This window comes from Zootermopsis nevadensis, unplaced genomic scaffold (assembly GCF_977971745.1).
Source record: "Zootermopsis nevadensis isolate Lab colony 2312 unplaced genomic scaffold, Znev_1.0 Znev_ptg000020l, whole genome shotgun sequence".
Classification (NCBI taxonomy): domain Eukaryota; kingdom Metazoa; phylum Arthropoda; class Insecta; order Blattodea; family Termopsidae; genus Zootermopsis; species Zootermopsis nevadensis.
The window spans coordinates 11,561,921-11,584,774 of record NW_028259152.1 but is presented as its reverse complement, the minus strand read 5'-3'; the positions used below and the strand labels follow the sequence as shown (position 1 = coordinate 11,584,774).

Below are 22,854 nucleotides of genomic sequence, written 5' to 3'. Positions count from 1 at the left end.
ACATAATTATCTTCTTCTGTCTTAAAGATCTGTAGAATTTCTTGCAGTCCGTTCTAAATAGTTTGTTTTGTTGATATTGGGTTTTTCTTCTCTTGTATCTTCTAATACGTTGTGACTTTGCTGACACTTTTTGTTTAAGCTCTTCAATTATTTGGTCCAGGTTTTCTTCGTTTTCTATTCCATATTTCTGGAGCAGGCGTTTCTTTTTAATATTCCGATTTTCCATTTTCTCCCTCTTAATTTCCGTCAGAGCTGATAAATCTTTCATAATAACATCAATAGTTGTTTGTGTTCTTCTCATCCAGGGTGGTATTGATTGAGGTTGCTTTCTTGACATGAACTTTCTTGGTCCATTTAAATCTTCTGTTAACACTTTTGCTGTTGCATAAATAAGATGATTCAGTTCAGTTAAGCTCATATCTGTTTCTCTTAATATTTCTGTGAGAACTGCATTTGCACTCTTAATGCTTTCTTTTATTTTGAACATGTTTTGGGGTTTCTCCAGTTTTGGTCTTCTTCTAATTTCTACCTGAGAGACCTGATGCCACATAATCTCAATTTCGTTTTTCAGTTTCTTATTTGACTGTGTTTCATGTGGAGAAGCCATTTCATCTTGGGGTGCTAGGTTTATGTTTTCTTGGGCCTGCTCAGGAATTGTATTATGTGCTTGCTCTGATTGCTCTTCATTGTTTCCGTTTAAATGACCTTCCTGAATTATTATTATTATTATGAATTGTTTAATTGGTCCACAAACAGCCAAAAACTTGAGGTGTGTTGCCATCATAACTCGGATGCTTGCAGCCCAGATGAAACTGTAGTCACGGCTCGAACCACGAGATAGGCGGCTACAGTGAGTTGGGGTCGTGCGCACGTAGTAGTCAGAGCGACCCAAGAAGAACGGCCTTTTGCATCCGGCTGAGTAATGCTGTTGTATACCTATAAGCTAATTACGGATAATCACATATATCACATATATGATTAATTATAAAGTATAATCAGTAGGTTACTAGATAAAGTGTAATAGTTATATTGTAGACAGCCAGAATTTCCATTTCCAGCTGTTGTAAGCAGGGGCGACAGAAAGCCATTATGGTGTCTGCTCCAGATAAGTTTATTGAAAAGGGTTCCAATTTGTCACAGATAGAGGAGGCCTGCCGAGGTCAAGACGCCTGAACTTTGACAGGGCAAAGGGTCGCGGTTCCCGGGGGTTATCGTGTCCTCTAATTGGATCCAGAACCACGCTTTGGGACGACACGTTACAGTTTGTTGCACCAGCTGGCATGTAAAAAACTGTCACTGACGTCACAAGAGCGATATCGAGATTTCTTTATAACCCGTGCATTTCGAAAACACATCGGACATTTCATTTTACTCGTCAGGAGGAAACTCTGCTGATCTACGCATTTATACATAGCCAACTTTCTTTGTATTCATCTGACTTATTAAATAAATCATCAATCGTCGAACGTCTTCTCGTCAGACTAGGCAGTCACCTTTTAAGCTGTGTATTAAACCTACCATCGCCTACCATCATTCCTAGCCGCTCGGGAATATTGGAATCCTGCGGGACTGGCCGATCCCCCGGGATACAACAGAGGAGGTATATTTTTGGTGTCAGAATTGTGGGATACACACAGTCGACGGAAGACTTCAAGCAAGTAATTAAAAGCAGAGGCAACAGTTGACGAACTGCTGAGACTACAGTATTCTATAAGACTTCAGCTGACGAGCTACCGGTCCTGATAGAATCTGATAGACACTGCCGACGACGCTTGAACAAGAAGACATTGATAGCTGGCGTGAATTGCTACGCTGCTACAGTGCAAGATCGCCTCTCTTGCGACCTTGTTGCTCAGGGAGACCTCCACTCATCAGGTGGAACGGACCGAGAACCGTGCTTCCCTGAGGGCTGCCAACAACCGCCGCTGAGAGACGCCGCCTCCACTACGAAACCCGGCGCAAGACGATCGAGGTTACTTCAGAGTTCCGTCTCTGCTCTTCGTCAGAAGCCAGAGGGTGCCGAATACCGTTCATCACCACCCCAGAGGGTCCAGGATACCGCACATTTCACCATCTTCATTCTTCCAGGAAGAGTTCGGGGTCCCCTGTGAATTTATTCACAGCCAAGCACTTCCAGAAAAGGGTAAGCTGAGCTCAAATCCTCTTCCAACGCAAACTGTTTGTTGAATTAACGGGGAGTTATTAAAAATTTCAGTGAATTGCGATATATGTTAGTTGGGGAAGTAACTTTAATAGAAAAGCAAATTTGCAAATAAACAATAAAACAGTTTACGTTCCCTTCATTAACGTACGAGTGTAAACCCGAGTGATCTGTTGTATATTGTTGGGTAAGGGTGAATAGGAGTATAGCATAATGTCTGAGTCAGAGGAGCCTGTAGGAGGAACGGGGGAAATGGCATCTCAAAATTACTGTAGCATTTCAGAGGCAATGAAGCTGATAGGTGCACCATTTTCAGGAGAGAAAAGTAAGCTGAAGGAATTTATTGATAATGTTGACGCCGCCTTTGAGTTGGTAGATCCAGTAAACCATGGGTTATTGTTGAAGTTCATTAAGGCTAAGATTACGGGAGAAGCGAGATCGAAGCTACTCGTGAGAGATTTAACCGGCACTTGGGGTCAAGTTAAAGCGATATTAGAAGAAAATTATGCAACCCGGAGGACGATAGATTTTTATGCGTGTAAAATGTTCAGTAGCAGGCAAGAAAAACACGAAAGAATTTCAAGTTGGGGGTCAAGAGTAGACCAGATGCAAAGTGAATTGAGATTAGCTACCAGTAAGGTGTGCAACGAACGTGAATTGGCGGGAGCCATTAGTCTGATCAACTATTTGGCGCGAGCTTGTTTCATCCAGGGACTGTCGAATGATAGATTCAGACGATCGTTAGGAGCAGGGGTGAACAGCTTTTATTGTCTAGTGCAGTGGAGTTAGCATTAGAAGAAGAGAGTGCATTGTTGTCCGCCAGAGAAAGAGGCCTAGGAGCTTATAGGTCGGAGAATGAACAGAGATTTAGTAGCGGTAACTCAGGACCGAGGTACCAGAGGCCCAGGTACAAGGCGCATGTGATTGCAGAACCTGAGAAAAGAAATGTAGTAAGGTGTTACGCTTGCGGGAGTATGGGTCACATTGCACGTGATTGTAAGAGAAGTAATAGCGGTTGGAAACCGAAATGTGGAGTATCGAGCCAGGTGCAGGGAAACGGGCCGAGAGGTCAGGCAAGCAGCCAGTCGGGGCCTCGGAGAGTTTAAGGGGTTGCAGCATATGTAGTAAGAGTAGCATAAGTGCATTAGACACCGTGTCATTTGAAGTAAGAGATGGGAGGAAACTTACGTTAGTGTTCCTTATTGATACAGGGGCGCACATATCAATAATCAAGGAGTCCAGTTTACAGGAGGGACTGCGGTATGACAGTACGAACAAGGTGAGGATTCAAGGGATTTCAACAGCTGTCCTTCAGACACTGGGTTCGATTGAGTTACAGTTAGAGATGAAAGATATGTACACAACACACAAATTTCAGGTGGTCAGCGATTGTATTTCCATTCCGTGTGACGCCGTCTTGGGACGAGATTTTTGGGAATCCAAGAGAGCTAAGATAGATTTTGAGACTAGAACTATAGATATGGGCATGTTAAAGGTGAACTTTGACGACAGGCTAGAAAACAGTGCTGTGAACGCACAAATGTATATTAAGTTAGCACCACGATCAGAGACCATAGTCGAAGTACCTACATTACATGAGGGGAGTCTGACGGGAATTGCGGCCAAGGAAGAACTAGTACCAGGAGTCTACATGTCAGAATCATTGACGAAATCAGTGAACGGTCGTTGCGTAATTTGTATTGCCAACACACTAGATACGGAAGTCATCATACAAGCACCCGAGGTACAGTTAGAACCATACGAATGCGAATCGGATAACATGAGGATAATGTATACTGTCAGTAAGAATTATGAATCAGAAAGAGCCAAATTATTGGGTCAACATCTGCGATTGAATCATTTAAATGGGGAGGAACGGAAGGAAATTCTAAATTTATGCATTAGGTACAATGACATCTTCTACCTGCCGGGAGACAAGCTGTCTTGTACTCAGACCATTCAGCATTCGATTCCGACACCCACAATCGATAAGACTAGGGGAATAAATGTCAGACAGTACAGGATACCTGAAGTTTTGAAAGATGAGGTAGACAAACAGACCGACAAGATGCTGTCCGAAGGGATTATCACTCACAGCATGTCACCATGGAATTCACCTATAATTATGGTACCCAAAAAGGTAGATGTTTCAGGAAAACAAAAATGGCGGATGGTCGTGGACTATCGAAATCTGAATGAGGTCACAATAGGGGATAGTTTTCCACTGCCATTGATAACTGATTTGCTAGATTCTTTAGGACAGGCCAAATTCTTCTCGACGCTGGACTGCGCAATGGGGTATTATCAAATTCCTCTTAATCCAGACGACCAGCCTAAAACGGCATTTTCCACACAAAAGGGGCATTTTGAGTATAAAAGAATGCCAATGGGGCTCAAGGGATCGCCTTCGACGTTTCAGAGGTTGATGAATCATATAATGAGTGGTATCCAGGGTGTACGGGCACTGATTTACCTAGATGACATAATTGTATATGGTAGAGATTTGCAGCAGCATAATGATAGATTAATAGAGGTGTTTGACAAATTGAGGGAGCATAATCTAAAATTGCATTTGGACAAGTGCGAATTTTTGAGGGAACAGGTAGTCTACCTAGGTCATGTGATAACGAGAGGTGGGGTAAGGCCGGACGAAGCCAAGGTGTCCGCCGTAAGGAACTTTCCCATTCCACAAACACGCAAACAAGTGAAGGGTTTTCTCGGATTGACGGGATACTATAGGCGTTTTATTCCACAGTATAGCCAGATAGCAAAGCCGCTATTTTATCTGACAAAGAAAGGAGTAAATTATGAGTGGAAGGAGCCACAACAGGATGCGTTTAACAAATTGAAGGAAATTCTAACAAGTGAACCATTGTTGCAATATCCTGATTTTACAAAGCCATTTATACTATGTACAGACGCAAGTAGCACGGCGTTAGGTGCCATTCTTAGCCAAGGGTCTATTGGGGATGAGAAACCAATAGCTTATGCAAGTAAAGCATTAACAAAAGCCGAATTAGTATACAGTGTGATAGAAAAGGAATTTTATGCAGTAGTATGGGCTTGCACCCATTTTCGACCGTACCTGTATGGCAGAAAATTTTTGATTATTAGTGACCATCAGCCACTTTCGTGGATATCCAGCGTAAAGAATCCAAATTCCAGATTGCTAAAGTGGAGATTAAGATTAGAAGAGTTTGATTATCAGATAATGTACCGAAAGGGAAGTTTGAATGGAGGGCCCGACGCTCTCAGTAGAATCCAAGTTATGCAACAGCCAGGAGAAGGCGCAGAACCATGCAAGGAACTCACTCAGGAGCAAAAAGGAGAAATATTACGCGAAGCTCACTCGACTCCACTAGGAGCGCACATGGGAATGAATAGGACCTATAAGAAATTGAAGTTATACATTGATTGGCCAGGCATGAAGAAAGATGTAGAGGAATATATTCAGAAGTGTGAATCCTGTCAAAAGAATAAGATTACTCAACTAAATACCAAATTGCCTTTACAGTTAACCACTACACCCGATTCGATATTGCAGAAGATAAACATAGATGTAGTTGGACCGATTAATGTTAGTTCCTCACAGAACAGGTACATTTTAACCATGCAGGATGAACTAACCAAGTATTTGATCGCCGTACCTATGAGAAATCAAACCGCCGAAACGATCGCACGACATTTTGTTGAAAATGTAGTTTTGATATACGGATGCCCTCAGGTCTTACTATCAGATTGCGGAGCCAATTTTTTTGAGTGATATGTTTAAGAATGTTTGCAAGTTACTGCACGTGAAGAAAATAAACACCACTGCAGTGCATCCAATGACGAATGGATCTTTGGAACGCGCCCACCGCGTTTTAATTGAATTTATCAGGCATTTTGTAGATAAGGATCAATCCAACTGGGACGATTGGATTAAATATGCTGTATTCGCATACAACACTACGCCACATAGCGCAACAAACTATACGCCGTTCGAATTGATGTTCGGGCGAGTTGCAAATTTACCGGGTTATTTACAGAAGCCGCCGGAAGGTGTTAACTACGCTTTGGATAGCTACGTTCAGGAGTTGAAACAAAGATTGCAAAACAGTTACACGGTTGCCAAGGAAAGGTTAGAAGTCTCCAAAGCGAGGAGTAAGGATTATTACGACAAACAGATACATGTACCCAAGTTCAAAGTGGGAGATCTAGTTTTATTACAGCATGAGAGTCCGCGGAAAAATCGTTCTAGGAAATTAGGCCCTAGCTGGATAGGCCCATATGCAATAAAGGAGATACAAGGGGTAAATGTTACCTTACAACTTCGGAGATCTAAACAAACTACAGTGCATGCAAATAGAATCAAGCCATTCTTTGTGTGATTTACAGATGGGGTTAATGACATGGATAGCGTGTATGGTCATCATAGGAGCAGAGACGCTAGATTTCAGACTCCAACAGATTCCGGAATCGCCAGGACTTTACTACGAGCACCTTGGAGAAGCCAGACTGTCTAGTAACGTTTGGAAAATTCTAAGCTACATTGATTTAGCGCGTGTTGATGAAAATTTCGAAAACGTCAGAAAATATGCCAAGTTCACTGTAGAGTTTTGTCAAGCGCATGAACGTTCAGACTGGGTAAATTTAACAGAATGCAGGTCTTCAATTAAGCATGTACACAGGAAACTACGTAAAATTGAGTCTATGAAAATTACGTTAACAGAACTGACCCAACGAGTTTCGATTTCAGATCGTTTTAAAAGGAGTTTATTTGGATTTATAGGAGCAATATCACATACACTGTTCGGAACGTTGGACGAACAGGATGGAAAATACTATTCAGATAAGATTACTCAGTTAGAGCAGGAACAAGTTAACTTTTTAAAGCTTTCAAAGGAGCAGATAGTTGTCGTTAAAAGTACACTAAAGACAGTAAACAGAACCTTGAGCGACGTATCTCACAATGAGCAGATTCTGGCAAAGGGATTGTCAGAGATAAGAAAACATATTATTGAGGAAGACGGACAATTAAATACAGTTTTAGGATATACTTCGATGCTAATTACGTTAAGGGAACATGCTTTACAATTAGATAGAGCCTTTGATGAATTACAAGACCAATACTCCGTATTGGTAGACGCCGTATTGCACGCGCATAGAGGAATATTACAGCCTCAATTAATTTTACCAGCACAGATCCAACAGATCATGAAAGGTAGTCAGAATGATTTTCCAAGAGACCAGTTTTTCCCCTTACCACTGAGCTCGGAGTATTCTTTTCAACTTCTTAATGTAATCGATTTTGATGTGTTTATTCAAGATACTTATTTTGTGTATATTATTAAGTTACCTTTATGTTCTCATTTAAACTATGATGTATATCATGTGCATCCTTTCCCCACTAGGATAAATGGTACTACAGCTAAGTTCACATTCATTCAACCTGAAAAGGAGTTTGTATTGATAGACAAAACGAGACAATATTATACTCGTTTAAGTCAAACTGAAATAGGTCAGTGCAGCCTAGCGACCTCAGAGCTGCGTGTGTGTAAGCAAAATTTCCCAGTACAAATAGTACATTCAGTGGCAGACTGTGAAGTAAGACTTTTGCAATACAGTTCTGGTATTCCAGAATCTTGTTCTCAAAGAATAGTTGAATTAAAGGAAACATTGTGGACACCATTAGGAGATAACGTTTGGTTGTATGTAGCGCCATATGCCGAACACATGACAATTATTTGTCCAGACCACGATCCTGTGGATGTAACCATTAACGGGTTAGGTAAATTTACATTTTTGAAACCGTGTTCGGGTTATGGACACCAAGTTTTAATTCAAGCACATGCTAGTCGAGAAGTGAATCTCACTAGTAAAGACGTAATCCCACCTATAACTTTGGAATATGACTGTTGTGAGAAGTCAGGAAAGAAACTAAAATTAGATAACATTAATTTAGATACACCAATCAAAACCATTATAACCCATACAGATGAGCTAAAACTGTCAAGCTACAAAATATCAGAAGTAGAAGCAATGATTGAAGAACAGCAATGGAAGTTGGAACATTCAGAGAAAACAAGATCTTTATCATTTTTCACCTATGTGGGAATGTGTGTAATTGGAGTAATTGTATGTATTTTGATGTATGTATGTTGTTGTAGGTGTTGTAAGTGCGGATGGCCAAAGATTAAGAAGTGGTTTGATGGAGAGGGGCCTTGCCACACTATATTGTTTAAACCCAAGATAGTTACGAAAATTCACACCTCAAATGAGAGTCTGTCTGTACCTTCAGGTCGGTTGACCGTGACTAGAAGTCAGGACGCCATAGAAGAAACGGAATTAATAACCATTTTATCCAATCCTACACCTTCTACACCTCAAGCTAGGAGGGTAGCAAGCAAAGTATTGGCGACCGATAAACGTTAGAGAGAAAAAAAAAATTTAATGATCATAGATGGACTGTCCTTAATTTTTTTTTATTAGAAAAGGGGGAGGTGTTGTATACCTATAAGCTAATTACGGATAATCACATATATCACATATATGATTAATTATAAAGTATAATCAGTAGGTTACTAGATAAAGTGTAATAGTTATATTGTAGACAGCCAGAATTTCCATTTCCAGCTGTTGTAAGCAGGGGCGACAGAAAGCCATTATGGTGTCTGCTCCAGATAAGTTTATTGAAAAGGGTTCCAATTTGTCACAGATAGAGGAGGCCTGCCGAGGTCAAGACGCCTGAACTTTGACAGGGCAAAGGGTCGCGGTTCCCGGGGGTTATCGTGTCCTCTAATTGGATCCAGAACCACGCTTTGGGACGACACGTTACAGTTTGTTGCACCAGCTGGCATGTAAAAAACTGTCACTGACGTCACAAGAGCGATATCGAGATTTCTTTATAACCCGTGCATTTCGAAAACACATCGGACATTTCATTTTACTCGTCAGGAGGAAACTCTGCTGATCTACGCATTTATACATAGCCAACTTTCTTTGTATTCATCTGACTTATTAAATAAATCATCAATCGTCGAACGTCTTCTCGTCAGACTAGGCAGTCACCTTTTAAGCTGTGTATTAAACCTACCATCGCCTACCATCATTCCTAGCCGCTCGGGAATATTGGAATCCTGCGGGACTGGCCGATCCCCCGGGATACAACAATGCTTCAGCATTACGCTGGCATGCCGGAATAAGCTTGATGTTAGCCAGCAGTGACGACTTGACTCCTCCAAGAACTCCAATTATAAGGACGATTAATTTGACAGTGAATCCTGGGTACAGCTGTCTTAGCTCAAACACAAGGTCTTGATACTTGGTCCGTTTTTCAGCCTCCTTCACAACTATGTTGGTTTCAGCCGGGGCCGAAAACTCGATGACATACATAGTGCATCCAGAGATATCGATGAGAACGATGTCAGGCTTAGTGGCTGTTCTCAACGACGGACTCAATGTCCCCAGGAGCGTACAGAAAAACGGGTGTCTTATCTATGCCGTAAAAGTGTCTCAGGTGGTAGCAGAGTATACGTAAAGCAGCATTTTGTCGATGAATGTAGGCGCAGCTGGCATAATGTTTACATGCCGACAAAAGATGCATCGATTTTGGGCTGTTACACCATAGTAGTAGTAGTAGTAGCAGCAAGGGACGATGCTTGTGCTTGCGCAGGACTCTGCCCTTAGTTAGCTATTTTGGTCGGTTGGTTGGTTGGTTGGTTGGTACTGACAATCTCACACCCACGACACTGCAGTTCACAGGTACGGACGACGCAACCACAGCTCACAGCAGACCAGCTTAGGCCACCGAACCATCGGATCAATAGCTAAGTGCATAGTTCTACTTCTGTGAATAACAACATCTAGTGCAGTAACGCTTGAAATACTTTTGTGAAACACCTTATTTATTTTCTAAATCCAGTTTAAACCATTAGATTAAATGAATTAATTTCCTTGATGCCACTGATGATGACCTCTTGAGGTTGAAACGCGTATGGCAATAGTGTCTTTTTTATAGTGTTAATAGTTGTTTGTTTACTTATTTTATATTCTAATACACTACATGGTATGCAAAGTTTTAAGATCATTGTTATGAAGTTTTTCTCCTCTTAGTATTACAGCTGAACTCTTTTTTTTTCCTTTGAACTGTGGCATCTTTCTCTGCTTTGTGTGACTGGCTTCTAAAAACCTGTGGCTTTTGTGCAGATTATGTTTTATTTTCTGATGTTTTTTATTTGAGGCTTGATTTTTTTTTTCAGATTTGGGTTGTGTGATCTATTGAGGCATGGAGATAGGGTGGTGATATCTCCAAACAGGAAATTGTCCATAGTGTCGGACAGCCTGGGACGAATCATTCTGATAGATAATCTAAAAGGAGTGGCAATTCGTATGTGGAAGGGTATGTTGTACTGTAATATCATTTCATTTTGTATTCTCTGTTTTGTATTATTCAACAAGCTCTGAATTACATTTTGCAGTTACGGTAACTACCTAAATGTGAGGCAATCTTGAATTTTAGCAGCTTCAGCATTTAAGTTTTGGAAAGAAATTATGTCTAACCTGTAGGCCTAAACAGATATCAGATTTGCAGTTTGATTTTCTCTTTCAATTTGCAGAAACACTTGAACATTTTTCTGTGAACCACATTCTATTACAAAGATGAAAGACTAAGCTGCAGAGCTACACATCTGTGAAAATAAACAATTTCATTTTTACATACTTTGTGATAGAAAGATGAAAATCGTGTGAACTATTTTTAAAGTAATTATTAGTTCTGGTACAGAAGTATGAACAGAAAAATTGTATATTCATAGGTTAACTAACAGAAATAGTGCCCAACTACAAAGTAAGTTTCTTGTGCACAGTTTTTATTGGAGTTTTGGTACAGTTATGTAGATAATGTTAAAAGAGAATATCCTGGACTGATTGTAATTTATATTCACTTGAACTAGCTCAAGGTAGGATTTTTCACTGGCCTTTGTGTTAATGGGTGATGAACATAGAGATTCTGTTACAAGAGAGAGCATTGACTTGTCAGTTCGTTAGGTCTAGATATATGATGAAGAAATTGTAGTTTGGTGTGCTAATGCAGGGTATCGTGATGCTCAGTGTGGGTGGCTTGAAGTTCAAGAAGAAACAAGGCAATGTGGCATCAGCTCTAGGAATACTCATCAGCCACGAATGGCATTGTTTCTCGTCATCTACGTACCTAAGCAAGGCATCATAGAGATATGGGCGATGCAGCAGGGACCCAGAGTTGCCAAGTTTACAGCAAGCAAAAGTGGAAGGTGCTGATAACTAATCAGAGTAACAACACCTTGGATTCTTTTGTAATTTGCTGTACATGTAGGAAGAATGGAGAATAATTCATCAGTTGTCAGCATTAAATTTCAGCTTTGATTCTCAGTCTCAGTTTACAAATTAGTAACAGTCCCCTTAGGTATGAGGTACTGAAATTTTCAAATTTCCATGCATTATTTGCTTGCATGTGATAAGAAGTCTAACTTGGACCAGAATTCACTTTGAGAGACTTGTTATTTTAGAAACATATACATGTTCTAAGTGTTCTGCCCTATACATGTCAGATTGTTTACAAGATAACACATTCTATTTTAAAGGCGTTTTGAATGATCATCGTTTTTGTTATGTAGCTTCAACACTACAAGCTTAAGCTACTGACAGTCTCATTAAATACAAAGAAAGTAAATAAATATACAGTAAATTAATATTTTAGTAAAAAAAAATGTCATATGCTTTGTACTTCATCTTTGATGGTGTAACTAGCACCATGAAGCATAGTCCTTGAGAAGCTAATAGCTTGTTAACTAGCCAGGACATTATCTATATGGAACCCAGAAGCAGAGATCTGCACAGGCCTGGGTCTGGGCAGCACAGGTAATGTCTGGGTTCAGGCCTGGTTCAATTTATGGCATTCTGAACATATCAAACATCCTCATGCCATTCTTTTTTGCATAGAGAGATGTGATGCTACATGCTCGTTAACAAATTTCCCCGTGAGTTTTGTACTACACATGAAAATTTGCTGGGAATTCCAGATGTTCTTACAGTGTCATTAAATATTCAGTAAGGGTTATTGACATTTATGCAATAAAATAAAGTTGTATTGTTGACACAATAGTCAGGGCCAATTGCCACAAAGATTGGGGTTTATCCAGGTTAGATTAAAAGGAAATCAAGCTTCGGTCCTTGTAAAGTTCTAAAATTTTGGTCCATGCAGACTTCTACGCAGATCTTCATTATTATGTTTGAAAGAACCTCCCACTAGATCCTCTTATATACTGTTTCAGCTTCCATAGATGATCTCTGTTGAAAATACCTGTTTCAGCAAACATTTCTGTTGCCATCTTTAGGGTGAGTAAGTAATGGTTGGGTGCTTTTTGGAAGCCTTATATAGGGCAGGTGGTAGGTAGTGAGCTGAATTTGATGGTGCTGATTGGTGAAGCAGAAGAGCAGGCTATAAGTCTTCCAAAGATGATCAGCTATTACATGTTCGCTTAAAAATGGCAACTGTAGTGTTTGCCAAAACGGGTCATTTTCATCATTCAACCTCATTCCTGGAAGCCAAAGTTATACATCAGCCATGAAAACCTAAGGACAGAGTAATCCAGTCCGCATCTATAAATATATGTTATAAAAGTGAGGAATTTTTTGACTAGTTCTCTGAATGTTAAGTTCTTCCTGTAGGTTGTGAAATCCATCTTACAGACATGTAACAGCAGTAACATTCATGCTTGCAGGCTGCTACATATGGGTTATGGCCTTGTGGGTCTAAACAACATTCCATTGAAAGGTGGCAACAGATGCCAGTTTTCTTGTGTTTTTATTGATCCAAGTGGTTTAGTGAAGGAGATCTCTGTACCCTTCCACTTTGCACTGAGGTATGTGTTCATTAGTCCTTATTCCTTGCTGCCACCAGCCAAGTTTGTTTTGTGATGGATTCTGTGGCTTGCCAAAGATTATCACTTCATATCATTGGTGTTTCTTCCTGGGTTTCATGCCAGTGCAAACTGAATTTATTCATTGCAATAATTGTGATCGATTCTGCTAGGTGCTTGGGTATGTGTGAATTTAACATTGTTCAGATGTGTCTGATTTGTCATCTGATTTTATACTTGTAGTAAAGATACTGCTGTACATTCAGCTGAACAAACAAATAAACGTTCTGGAAAGCATTATTTCTTCTCATAGACTAGAGAGAGCCACAGAATGTGGGTTAACAAAAGTTTTATGGATAACTAGCTATAAATAGCTTATGCATGGGCTGGGCAGTACTCAGGCTTTGATAATATTAAAAAATTGAATCCTCCATGTGGAAGCAAAATTGCAAGTTCTAGAATAAAGTCTCAGCAAATTATAATTTATTATGATAGAACCGGAAGAAAGCTCTTATGTTATATGATATTTTCCATATGTGTATTGTTAAGAAATTGAGTGTTGATGACTTTGCTTGCTATAATGAAATTTATGTTATAGGCTGTATGCATTCTGTCACAGATACATTTTGTTACTGCACATTCAGATTTCATGAATATCTATTTAGCTGTTCCTGAGCCATTACATGGAGACAGACAGATATGGTTAAGTTGCTAAGTGCATTGTAGTTGTGAATGCACCTAAAAGTCAAGAGTTCTTATCCTTCCTTTGTTCAACAACATTAAATATTCTTTGTTGCAGTGATAAAAATAGTAACAGAGCTGGAGACCTGCACTTGCTGAAGAAACTGAAGGTTCTCCTGAAGGAAGAAGATTTTGATGATAAGTTGATTGAGGAGGTACGAAAGACAGTACAGGAACTAAAAACCAATGACGTACGAACTCAGACTCTTGAGATATTGTCAACCAGTAAATATATTACTCCCGATGCTCTGGATGCTGCATTAAGTGTTGTTGTTGAAAAATTGATTGGACAAGGTGAGATAAGTGACAAAGTACATAGCAATATAGTGTATTTTATCCTTGTTGTTGGTCCCAGATTGTGACTTGCTGAATGAAAGGTAGTTCTATATTTGTGAATCATGAATCACCTCTGTTGTCATACTGTAGGTCTCTGTGCTTGTCACTGCCATGAAATTTTACAGGTAGCCTTTAACGCTGATAGTGAAACTATGTGTATCAGTTGTCTGTGCTTTAACCATATTGTGTATGGTTAGATATCCTTACAGTGTTTTGTCCCCATGCATTTCAATACATCATTCTAATATTTACAATTGAAAAGTGTAAGACAATCAATGATGGCCCTCTATTACGATAAGCCTAAGCTGAACTGTGTCAGTATATTTACTGACAGGTAAGAAAGATAAATGTTATAGCACACTGTGTCCTTGCAAAACTATTTGCTCTATAACACTGGAAAGGTTAAGAATATGTGCCAAGAAATATCAGGTGTACTTCTGGTAGAACAAAGGATTCCATGTTTTTGAACAAGCATTGTAGACTCTGAAAACTGTAAAGATTGGAATAAAATGTTCATGTCAGATGTTGCAAAGAAGGCGCTGTCTTTAGTGTTGTGTGAGAAGGTTAACAGCTGAATGCAGGGTACTTCATTAATATTTTAGAGTCTATAACATGACGATATTGCATTTTAGTAAATGGGCTAAAACTATTAGAAGTAGTTGTTTTGGTTGTTTTATTTAATGTTGCTCTCTTTATGGCCTTTTTTGACATGTAGGCGACTTGCTTATTATTATAGCTGTATTTTACATTTTTTGAAGTACAATAAAATTTTTGTGGGATGATTTAAATTCCATCCAATGTGCTTACTGTCACCTGAAAAAATATTTATTGATCTGAATTTCTTAATCTCAAGTTGAGCTTCTCAGTTTAGATTAATAGTGTTTTGCTTTAATGCCTGTGCATAAATGAGGGACTACTGTACAGATTGTAATGCATTTTTAAAATGCATTACTTTATAATCTGGTCATGCTGTTTTCAGTTGAATTCTACATATTACAATTTTCGAATAGTGTGGTCATTGATTTGTACTAGGATTAGAGCTATCTGAGTTAATCTATTTCTTATATTTGATGATTTACATCCAATTATAGACCAATCTTGAATGGTTTTGTCGTATTCAAGCAAGAGTATGGGTGGCTGGCACTTACCAGTCCCAGTTGTGTAGTGTTTTTATGTGTTTCTAACAGACTCTGCTGAGTTAGATATGGAACAAATATAAAGTAACTCTTTGTACTAGAGAATAGATGCATAATGTGTAGAAGTTGACATTCAAATTAGTATGCATTTGTTACTCAGATTCCAGTTCTCTGGACTTCAGCAGTAAAACATTGCTTCAGATGGCTTAGAAATTACAGAGGCTTGTGTCTTTCTATCAGTTTGTTCACCAAGAGCATCAGGTACCCCCAACGTACAACACAGTTGTAGCTGATGTTCTCAACTCACCACAGGTAAGCCCTCACGTTGGTTCTTATGTTCATTTTGCAATGATCCTATGGCGTGGGAAGGTTGAAGATCTTTGGGGAGGAAAACAGTGTCAGTTTTCATGATATTTGTGGTAATTTCTCATCATTGGAAAGAATTGTAAATGAAAATTGCTGTGATTGTTCAATTAGTGACTAGGCCAGGGATGATGAACATTTTTAAGTCCATGTTCTAAAACTCAGAGGAAAAAATTCCTCTTTATTTTTGAATGCATATAACTTTTAGTAAATTTCTAAAATATTTTTATCAGTGATGTCACAACATATTTAAAACTAGTTATTTGTTACAAAGTGACAAGTTTGATGTTGAATGTTCACTGCTGGTATTGTTGTATTGTGGGTTCTGATAAGATATTTATTATTGGAGGTAGGTCATTTATGTATACAATAGATCCCTTAAGTAGGACCTACAAGAAAAGTCTGGTGGGATTAAATCTGTGGAGCTTGCCAGCCAGAGGTCTTTTGAAATATATCTGGTCTCCAGAAAATTCAGAACATGAAATCCATTTGCATAGAACCACTACTTTCCGCACCTTATGTAACAGGATGCAGTTTCACAAGGGCCGAGGTATGTACTTAAAACATTTGACAATATTCAGCGCGTGAATAGTGGTTTTACACTGAAAGTCAGGGGGCTGCAATAGGTCCACTGTAGAATTGCATCATGAGGAATGATTTGTTTCTTGCAGACCCTGTCTGTGCTCTTGCATGCATCAGAAAGGGAAGTGAATGGCGTGAGGAAACTGATTGCTGCTGTAGAGAAAAAACCTCAGTCAAAGGCAAGAGTCGCATTCAGAGAGGACGGGAAGACTGCATTTGTTGAGTTTCTATCTTGTTTTGACATTAGAGGCCCTTTGAAGGAAACGTCAGCAATCTGTCTCAAGAAAAGCATCTCTGAAGACAAACTGAAAAGAAGCAGTGAGTTTGCTGTTTCAGGAAACATAGAAACATAAGAAACTTGAGAATGGAGTGTTAGATATATATCTGTATCGAAGAAAGAGGACGTGACAGAAGGGCAGAGAAAATTACGTAGTGAAGAGCTTCTTCACCTGATCTTGCTAGGCGTATTAAATGATGGGTGCTGCATGCAACATGCATTGGGGGGAATTGCATTGATGAATTGTAAGGTTGTCTCAAAATCTTTTAAATTAAATATAAAGGTTTCTGGTGATGATGTGATAGAATAAACATGATTTTTGTTGTAGAAATTATCCATGGTCTCGGTTTATTCCTATCACAGTGTTCTGAAAACTGGATTTGTTTCCCTCTTCAGATGTAAAAAAATGAGGAAAAATGTTCATACCTAGTTCGGCCCAACTGAGATCCATTTTCTGAAACATGTTTAGATAAGACGAAGATGGTAGATAATGTGCAGAATTATATTTTATGAGTTGGCACTATAAAGATCAACTCTTCTGTCAGAGCAACACTTGGTAGAATGTATAGTATTAGAAATTCAGATAGTTACAGTGAGAATTCTATGGACATTTTATGTTGACGTTAGTGAAACATGAAGGTAATCAACTCTTCAGATGTGACATAACTTTAAGAATATAAAGCAAGCGGAGATTGCAATAAAACTGAACAAAGTGCTCAAAGTGAGATAAGCAAAACTGAATTAACACCAAAGTAACTAACTGACCTTCCATTCCTCTTTCACTCAAAAGTGGAATGAACTGAAATATGGTATTAGTTTTGAGGTTCTCAGTGTGACAGGCATTGAGATGTGGTCTTCTGGGGTGTGGTTACCATTGAATATATCACAGTATGTTCCTCTGAAATGTTGATGTCATTAGCCAAAAGGTCACAATCTGAATAAATAATATTTTACTTAGTTATCCACATATCACAGTGAAGAAACCAGAGAGGAGAAGGGGAAACACACTCACATGCCTGAATAAAATTCATGGATTTAGGGGTGGGCATGAAGGATGAATTCCTGCAGCCTTATTTGTTAGAACAAATATGCATTATATTGTTTTAAATGCTGCTTATCAGCACATTGTACTCATATATTTCACTTATATAAATAAATCACATGACAAGAGGCTGAAAAGCTTCTGATCTTATTTATTTCATTCAAGGTTTCACTGCGCTTGAAACTGATTACATTGCCATGTCAGTGAGAGAGGTAATGTGTTTTGTTGTTCTTTGGCAGGTGAACTGGTATACCAAGGTACACTGTATGGTGACACCAAAATGGAAGACTGGAAGAATGCGGCTGCTGAGAGCTGTATTGAGCCGGCTCACCTCGTGCAACTTGCTCTTCAGTTCTGGCTTCAGAAAAGAGAAGGTTCAGCATTGGAAGCAGAGATGCTGTGTTTCATGGAGCTGTTGAAAGCCATCTGTTCACTAGCAGGTTCTCATTGGCATTGTCTTTCAGACAAGCAGGTCAATTCTGTAAAAAGTACATGTGTCTTTTTGCTGGCCTTACTGAGTGTGCTCACCCTCAGAGTGCTTGTATTTTAACATTATAAATATTAAAGAAAATGGAGCAGAGATGAAGGATTATGTGGAGATAGTAGCAGGTGTTGGCTATTACTAATGTTTTGTCAAAGTCAGTACTGCATCTGGTCACCATGATTTGCCAGTGTCCTGGCTTTGTCCTTCTGCTAAACCATTATGAATGATCCACTTCTTCCCTCTCCTCAATTGAGTCTCAAAGATGGAGGCAGTTCTTTCTCCAAAACATTTGTTTACAGCTAAAAGACTACATGGTGCGGCAAACCAGAAGCCCATTTGTGTATTGTATATTTTAATGTGTATGTTTTACAATAGGAGATGGGAAGATGTAAGATTCTAAACTGCATGGTAGAAGGATTCTGTGAATTTAATCTGCTGCTAATTTTTTTTAAGAATTTAATTTATATTTTGTTGCATTGTTTTGTTTAGATGTTGTTAGACAACATTAAACTGCAGCTGTGAGGAAACTGTAAATGCTTTTATTTCATTAACAGATGGTTCAGCCATGAGATGCTATTTGTATTTGTAAATTAGTGCAGTGGTCTTTCTCTCTCTCTCTCCTTCTTTCCCCCCCCCCCCCCCCCCATCTTCTAAATTACAGATATGTAGAAATATGACATTTCAGAAGCTGCATCTTTAAGTATGAAGAAAAGGTTGGAGACCCTAGCTCAGGGGTGGGGAACCTTTTCATGTTGGAAGGCCGCATTCAAGAAACTTCAATTAGATATACTTAAAAATGTACATTATTTTGTAAAAATCTAACTACTAGGTACTTAATAATTTCAAAAAATGAAAACTATTTGTTAATTTTAAAGTTAACTGATCTTTTAATGACTTTCTTGTGTCTGCTTTTTGTTGGAAAGCATTTGAATGTTTGGTTGCAGCATGGAGGTCCACAGTTTCAGTTGATCCTCTAGATGGGTATCCGTCATTTGTGACCTTAAGGGCGTCTTGGAAAATGTATTAATAAAAATAAAAGGATTTGTTCTGCAAAATTTGGATTCAGTCATATGGCTGCACTTAAGGACCTAGAAGGCCACATGTGTACTTAAGGCTGCAGTTTCCCCACCCCTGCCCTAGCTGTTGGGGCCCCCTCAATAAGCTAGCTCAACCAGGAAGAAGATACAACTTCCAAAACATTGTATTTTTATTTCCACTTATAATGTAGGTGATAGACAAAGCTGGTTGGGAAGGAGCTTGTGGTGTTGCACCTATTTTCATGTCACTCTGCCTGAAATTTTGTTACTCTAACATGTAGTTTGTGAATTTCAGATGTAAATGTGATATGTGCAGAGTACAATGAGCTGTCAACTTGGTGGTGTGATGTTCGCAGTGTGCTGATGGATTCTGTGAATCCATTCATGGCACTCACAGGAGCCATTGTTTGCAGAGCTGTTGCTCTTTGGGTGGAAAAGGTAAGGGATTTCAAGGTCAACACCGGGAATGTTTCAAAACATAGTCTTATATAGGAATTCGTTTCATACCAGATATATAGCAAGTTTCAAAGCAAAGGTTGTCATTCTTGACGTTTCGGAGCACACAGCCAGAAAATGCATACCAAAACCTCTAGCGAGATGTGTGTAATGCTGAGAATGAAAGTTGTTATGGCTTGCTATGTGACAAGTGAGTGAGCATTTAAAGCTCTTTCATTCACCCCCAATTGCATGAATTTTGATTGCAGAATCATCATGCACATAATGTTTTGGTTCCAAATGCAGTACCAGAAGGTGCAGTTTCACAGCAACAAGAATCCTCTGCTGCATCAGCAGACGATGAGGCTCGCAGTTCAGCAAGTGAGTGGGAGAATATGTCTTGTAACACCTGTCATTGGAGCTTGCTGATTGGCCATTTGGAAGATGTGGCTCTGTTGGACACAGTGTTAAGGTAAACAGATATTTCCTATTATTTATGTACTATATTTATGTGAATATAACTGCTCATTTTCTCCAAATTTGCATCCCATAAAATTAGAATACAGTTCACAGTCATAATTTGTTTGCAGTTTTCTACTGAGAGAAACAGTGGAAGTATATCTCAGTAATAGTAAATATACAGAATATTGTTTTACAAGAGATTAAAGTGTCCACTGCTCAGTTCCTTTTATGTACGGTACTGTGTAATGTAAAACCTGAAAAAATGTGCGCCTTCTTGTGATCCCGTAATTATTTTTTGAGCACTTAGAGACAACTGTATGGCCGACACTTATGACAACTTTTAAATAAATCTCAGATGCTTCTTTTCTACAATTTCCAAATTCACAACATGTGACTGCTCCTACCTCTAAAGCTTTACAAGTTCTGAGGTGTATTTATATATGGCTAGAAAGAAAAATTACATAAACTTCACACTGAATGCCAGAATGTTCCACTAAGTGCATTGTCAAAGGAGTTATTAAAGAAGAGCCTCGTATGCCAAATTTTATCACTTTCTGAGATAGTGAGGTGTGAATTTTACTTTTATTCGTATTGGTTTCCCATTGAATATCCCAGACATCACTAGTCATGTACTGCCAAGCAATGCTTGCATATTGCATACCATGATGTTTGCTGCAGTTTATTGATTTAATAAAAGAATCTGAAATGTGACTTCTGTAGCCCTGTCAGAAAAGGTGCAGGATTTCAAATGACATATATTAGTGCCAAAGATAAAAGAATGGATTCTTTTGTGTCCCATTAATATAAACTAATAAATCACACCACAAAGAGGAAGGAAAAAATTAGAAAGGCATCCCATCATCCATTAGTGTATGAAGCTCCATGCACAGATTTTATATTACTAGAGCAGAGCGCTCCTCGGGGGGATTGGTCAAGTTTGTAAAATGCAACCAACTAAACTAAACTAAACCCCCCCCCCCCAAATGGAGGGTTAAAACACTTGACCAACCCCCCCCCCCCCCCTTCGGGGGGTTGGTTGTGTTTTAAAATCTTAAGTAACACTAAACTAACCCCGCTGTCTCTATCTGATATTTTACTTCTTTACGTCGCTGTTCAGAGGCCAACTGTTCTTGGTCAGTCAACTTTCTATGTCCATCCCCACCCTTGCAAATCTTCGTCTTAAAATCGATCATAAAGTCAGTTTTCATAATAGTTTTCGTAATCGTAATATATCGAATGAGTATCAATTTACCTTGTTGCAGTTGTTGGATTTGGTACTTCAAATAGTTGATAAGTTCTTTTTTCACCTTTCTGATGTTTTAGGCCCACTGTCAGTCAATTTTTAATAATGCGACGTGCTGCTTCTGGAGTAGTGATAATGCGACTGGCTTGGTAGTGAAGCGTTATTTGTTTACTCGGCATTGTTGTATAAACAAATATCTGTTGACATTGTTGATTGATGACGTAATTTATTGACGACGACGAAATCACAAATTTTTATATTAACTAGAGCAGGGCGCTCCTTTCGGAGCTCCTACGGGGGGGGGGGGGGGTGGTCAAGTTTGTAAAACGCAACCAACCTTGTGTAAGAAACTAAACTAACCGCCTCGAATTGACAGTTAAAACAATAGGGGGTTGGTTGCGTTTTGAAATCTTAAGTAACATGCTAAACTAACTGCCCTTCGGGGGGTTAGTTAAGTGTTTCATTCAAGTGTTTTATCACTTGAGTAAGAAACTAAACTAACCCCGCCCCCCGAATGGTAGTTAAAATACTTAATACTGCGTTTTAAAATCTTGAGTAAGACACTAAACTAACCCCTTTCTTAATCGCAATATATCGAATGAGTATCAATTTACCTTGTTGGAGTTGGTACTTCAAATACTTGAAAACGTCTTCTTTCACTTTTCTGATGTTTTAGGCCAACTGTCAGTCAATATTCAAGAATGAGACGTGCTGCTTGTAGAGCAGTGATAATGCGACTGGCTTGGTACTAAGCGTTATTTGTTTTCTCGACATTGTTGTGTTGTACTCGGCATTGTTGTGTTCCACAACAATGCCGAGTATAAACAAACATAGGTTGACATTGTTGATGACGTCATTTTTTGACGACAACGAGGAATCACAAATTTTTATAATAGATAAGACTCAACAGTTTACTGTGGCAATGACTTCATGTAGCAGGAATATTTTGTATTGTGAGGACATTGATAATGCTATGAATGAATAACATTGATTCTGACAATATTTCATTCTCTTCACTCACTCTATGGTGCAGGAAATTCTCTGAAAAGTCAATTGTACCATGTCCACAAAAGCCTGCCTCCAGACTCTGTCCTGAGCAGCTGCATCCAGTTCGCTCCATTGATTCCTATCTCCCCAAGGTCCATCTTAATGTTATCCTCCCACCTATGCCTAGGTCTTCCCAGCTGTCTCCTTCCTTGTAAACACCCCTCCCCTTCCCCATGCTTGCTGCATGTTCTGCCCACCTCATCCTCCTAGATTTAATCACCCTAACAATATTAGGTGAAGAGAACGGGATGATTCTAGTGTAATTGATGATTTACCAGTTTAAGAAGCTATTGTCGTGGAAGAAAGTGTAAGTGACAATATTGATAATGAGGAAGGTGAGTGGTTTTCAGAGAGTGGCTAATTTTTCTGCATTTAAATTGGAGGACATGTCATGTAAAGTAGGGCAAACAGAACAGTTTCTGTGAAGATATGGATCTCACAATGAAGTGAGAGGAAATGTAACTGAATACCAGATGAGTTCAGGATCTTTTAATACAGCAACTAATTCAAATAATTATGAAACAAGAAGAATGCATACAATCTTGGGGCATTCAGCTTCCATTTCGGTCTGGGATGAGGTACTGAAACGCCCTATCACTGAAGATGAAAAGTTTGTTGTCTTGGCTCTTTT

At 39.1% G+C, this 22,854-nt stretch overlaps 2 long non-coding RNA genes and 1 pseudogene across 3 annotated transcripts in view; 2 read left to right on the top strand and 1 right to left on the bottom strand.

The window, feature by feature from the left end:
* The window catches only part of LOC110834703 (rab3 GTPase-activating protein non-catalytic subunit-like), a 62,045-nt pseudogene that overhangs the window by 11,876 nt on the left and 27,315 nt on the right, over positions 1 to 22,854 (top strand). Inside the window, exons 9-17 of the transcript XR_015535904.1 lie at positions 10,402 to 10,541; positions 11,235 to 11,430; positions 12,901 to 13,041; positions 13,838 to 14,073; positions 15,412 to 15,563; positions 16,286 to 16,514; positions 17,755 to 17,955; positions 19,332 to 19,474; positions 19,741 to 19,943. The product of XR_015535904.1 is annotated as a rab3 GTPase-activating protein non-catalytic subunit-like (transcript). The remainder of the gene's footprint in view (positions 1 to 10,401; positions 10,542 to 11,234; positions 11,431 to 12,900; positions 13,042 to 13,837; positions 14,074 to 15,411; positions 15,564 to 16,285; positions 16,515 to 17,754; positions 17,956 to 19,331; positions 19,475 to 19,740; positions 19,944 to 22,854) is intronic.
* On the top strand, positions 838 to 9,184 carry LOC147873293 (uncharacterized). Its single transcript, XR_015535910.1, has 2 exons — positions 838 to 2,143; positions 6,539 to 9,184. It is a non-coding gene; the product is annotated as an uncharacterized LOC147873293 (long non-coding RNA).
* LOC147873292 (uncharacterized) lies at positions 17,647 to 22,029 on the bottom strand. The gene is made up of 4 exons (XR_015535908.1): positions 21,791 to 22,029; positions 21,186 to 21,373; positions 19,781 to 19,923; positions 17,647 to 17,994 (listed from the first exon to the last, which is right to left on the bottom strand). It is a non-coding gene; the product is annotated as an uncharacterized LOC147873292 (long non-coding RNA).